Source organism: Suricata suricatta, chromosome 14 (assembly GCF_006229205.1).
Source record: "Suricata suricatta isolate VVHF042 chromosome 14, meerkat_22Aug2017_6uvM2_HiC, whole genome shotgun sequence".
In the NCBI taxonomy this organism is placed as follows: domain Eukaryota; kingdom Metazoa; phylum Chordata; class Mammalia; order Carnivora; family Herpestidae; genus Suricata; species Suricata suricatta.
Window position 1 is genome coordinate 87,637,299 of NC_043713.1, and position 4,321 is coordinate 87,641,619.

The following is a 4,321-nucleotide window of genomic DNA, read 5'->3' on the forward strand; positions in this document are numbered from 1 at the left end:
ACCTCCACCCACACTCGGCCAGGGAGCCCTTCTCTTCGGTGCCTGCCAGGCCCGCCCGCCTCAGCGACCCGGGAGGCTCCAACAGGACGCGGGCAGCATGACAGAACACGTGAACCTCCCAGGGCTCTGCAGGCTGGGCGTCTCGGCTCCAGATGCTGGCCGCCTCTGTCCCCGGGGAGGGCAGCGTCCTGGCTCGCGGACGGCCACCGCTGCCTCGTCCCTCCCGCTTTCCCCCGGCGTGTGCAGAGACCTCACTGTCTCCTGCCTCCCGTGGAGGCTCTGACCTCCTTCAGGGCCTCATCAAAACCTCGTCACCCCCCGAGACCTCGTCTCCTCCCACAGTCCCCCTGGGGGCCAAGATTTTGGGGGGAGCACAGCCATTCCCTGGGTGCCGTCTACTTCCTGCAGGGGCCCCAGCGGCTGCACGGTCCCAGAACTTGAGCTATTCGCCCCATTTACTCATTTATCAGGCTTCTACTGCGGGTTCGCAAGAAAAGAGCTGATGAACCTGACAGCTGTGTATGAACTAGAGCGTAAGGAGCACTTGAGGACCGTGACCTCCATTCCCCCAGAAATGTCGGGCAACCCCCACCTTACAGAGAGGAAATGACGATCCAAGAGGAGGAGAAGGTGAGGACACTGTGACAGAGCAGTGACAGATTTCCCCTCGGCTCGGAGCATGAGCCTACACGTACAAGGTGCTCAGGGAATCCGTAGATTTCTTCGAGAGACAGGGAAACACAGGGTCAGGCCGGCAGGGCCAAGGTCAGCGGACCTCACCCCGGAAGTCGGGAGAGAACAGCAGCAGACACGGGCGGGCAGAGGCACCGCGGTGTCATCTAAATGCAGCACCATAACCAGGTGTGGCCGCTCTTCACCTTCTGCCGCCGGATCAGCTCAGGGCTCCTGCTCCCACCGGAGGGGCCTGTTCTCCTGACTTTCTGCCGGTCGGAGGCGTCCGCACGTGCCCAGGGGAGCCTGGGGGAGCCCAGGGCACGTGACGTCAGGCCCGGCTCTCCTTGTCCCGAGGCTCAGGGACACCGGTCATTCTAGAACATCGTCGGTCCCCAGGACGCAGCCGGTCCACCCCGTTTATTCACCTTGAGCGAGGCTGAGGGTCACTCCTCGCCCACTGCCCACCTGCGTCTGTCCCCACTGACCTTCAGGGGGTTTCCCTTTAACTAATTCACTGAGCGGGAGCTCACCTGTAGTCACGGAGTCAAAGCGAGCAGTGGTGTTCAATCACCACTTCTGCGGAGCTCCACCCCCGGGGGGCCGGCCACAGACTTCCCTGAACGGCCGCCTGACAGGCCTCTCGCCCCCCGGGACGCAGGACCCCCCGCCACTGTCCTCACCTCGAGGTCACGGCTGCCTGGAGCCCGCCCCGCACGGAGGCTGCGCCCAATTCTGTCCGCTCCTCCCGAGTTTCCGATGGCTCACTTTCCCCTTTCCCCCAAAACTTAATGGACAGACCGCCTGCAGGGGACTGGGAGGGTCGTGTCCCGATGTCCCTGGTTCTGTGACTGTGACCTTATTCAGAAACGGCTCTTCTCAGACGAAACAGGGCCAAGGGTCTTGGGATGTGACCACTCTGGGTTTAGGGTGTTTCCGTTGGAGGAGGAAGATGGAGACACAGACCTGGGGAGAGGACGGGGGAAAGGCAGGGGTCGAGACCCAGGGGACGCGCCCAGGGGTGAGGGACTCCTGGGGACACCGGGAGCCCAAGAGGCAGGAGGGACCCCCCCGGAGCCCTTAGGGGAGTGCGGCCCCACCCGCACCTTGCTCTCAGACTTCTGGCCTCTAGAACTGAGAGGGTTCATTTCGGCTGCTTGAAGGCGCCCAGACCGTGACCTTCCGCCGCCCGCACGCGTGTCCACAGAGGGGCCGCCGGGAGCACCGGGGCATGAGGAGCCCAGGCTCAGGCCAAGCCCGCCTCCTGGCCCCCGCCGGCTGCCCGCTGGGAGACCCTCGTGGCAGCGAGGCTGGCTGGCAGCCGAGGGCGTGAAGAAACCCCTCCCAGGGCGCCGGGGGCACACGGGTCCGTCCACATGCCCGTTCAGAACAGCGCTGTTTGCCGTGCCTTTCTCAGCCCTGTCTCCTCAGGCCGTGGATGGTGCACAGGGGGCCCACGCTCGGACCCGTGGCCCGTCTCCGAGCCCCCCTCCCCCGTGCTCCGGGAGTGTTGGTTCGGAGCTTGCCTGGAGCAGCCCAGCACGCTCTGCTGTCTTCTGCATTGTACCCCCTCCCTGGGGCGGTGCGGAGGTGCCCCCATTGGTCCACCCGCCAGGAGTGTCTCCTGCCCTCCTGTGTGCAGGGGTTTCCAGAAAGTCCCGGAATTCCCGTAAAGTAAGGGGTGTGGCCTCTGCAGTCCAGGACCACGCTGTTACTGGCTGGGAGGTGTGAGGTCTGTGGGCGGCTACAGAGGAAACTCGGGAATCTCGGGTCCCAGAAACGGGCAGCACAACCCTGGGAGCTGACTGAGGCCGAGGCGCAGAGAAACACCCGAAGGCGGGCACATAGCCCCGAGGCTGCACACAGGGCCCAGGGCGCCCGGAGATGGTACCAGGGGCACCCCTGCCATCTTCCCTCCTGCCGCAAACAGGACAGTCAGGAGCTCCTTGGGTGAAGGGTCCCCCAATCCTCAGGTCCCGGGCGCTCAGCAGCAGTCTGGTCACGTGACATCCAACAAACATCAGCAGCTTCAGGATTCAGACTCAGAAAGGCAGGGCACGTACCTTCCCCTGCTGCCCGGATCTGTGAGGAGCAATGACGTGTCCCAATCTCTAGTGCTCTCCCCGGGGCCCTGCCCCCCGACCCCACCCGGGTTGTCCGTGGTGTGTGGGGGGTTGGGGAGAGGCAGGTCTGCAAGCTGTCAATCCCCCGGGTCACCAGGCCTATGCCCCCGGCACCCAGATGCCTGCCCCCAGGCCCGCTGTCCCCAGCCCCCCTGCCCCCAGCCCCCACAGCCCCCCTGGCCCCAGCCCCCCGTCTCCAGCCCCTGCTCCCAGCCCCCCTTCTCCCAGCCCCTACAGCCCCCTGCCCCCACCCCCACAGCCCCCTGTCTCCAGCCCCCACCTCCCAGCTCCCACCTCACCTCCCCACCCTCTCTGCGGCAGCAGCACCAGCCCTGAGGACAGGTCACAGATTCCAGAAGTCACACGGAAGAGAAAACTGCCCCCCACCCCGCTTGCTCGTGCTGACTCACACTTTTGGGGCAAACGGACAGAAGCAACTGCACCTGGTCTGTAATGAAACACTGACTTCAAAAGGCCCAGCAGCTGTTCTCCGAGGCAGGGTGCCCAGCTCCAAAGCCCCGTGCTCTCTGCCCCTTGATGCTCTTGCCCAGGCCGGACATGCCAGCCACGGAGCCAAGTCAGGAGGACATTTGACCGTCCGAGCCCAGGAGACCGGGCCGGTGACCTCAGGGCCTCTGTCACGATTTTCTAAACTCCCTTTTCCACGGGACCAGCAGCCTGCTGGTCTGCTCAGGGTCTCCCTCCCAGCCCGCTCCCCGAGTCCGTCCACTCAGGCAGGGATCTGGGCCCCGGGCAAGGGGGCTCACCGTCAGCTGTCCTCAGGAATGGGGGGGCGGGGGGCCCGGGAAGGAGGCCTGAAGTCCGGGCCTGGGTCTCAGGGACCACATGGCAGGCGTGCCCTTGTCCCCAGGCTCTGTCCCCCGCCGTCCACACACTAACCCCCACCTGGCCCCACGGGTTTTTGTCACTGGTGGTAGAATCCCAGCGGATGCGAGGCCCGGCCAGCCCAGGTCAGAGAGGGGAAGCCCTCTGGGCCTCTGCAGGGGGAAGACGAGTTCTTAGGAAGGCTGCCCCTGACCGAAGAGCCGCCTTGGAGAGAGGGCTGGAGGGTGGATGCCCCTCCCCAGCAGGGGTCACCGTCAGCCGAGAGACAGGTCCTGGAGCCCCGAGTGGGAAGTAGGTCAGCGCCACCTGTGAGCATGGGCGACACTTTCCCACCGGCGCTGCTGTGGTCCCCGGACCCGCCCCCGGGAAGCCGTGGTCTGCTCCGTGGGTCTTGCGGGCGCCCCCCGGCCGGCCGGCCTCTCCAGACAGCCCCTGCTGGGCTAGGACTGGGGCTCAGGGGTGGGGCTGGCTTTGTTGCCCAGATCTGGTGAGACGGCGGAAGGGGAGGAGGGCCACGCCCGCACCAGCTCGGGCTGGGACCCAGCTGAAGATTCAGCCGCCGGCTCTGACCTTGAGGCAGCCTTCCCGAGAGCAGGCAGCTGGACGCCAGAAACCAGACCTGACCGGAGGCTGGGCACACACGGGCGTGTCCTCTGCAGGCGCTCCAGCCGGGCCGCCTC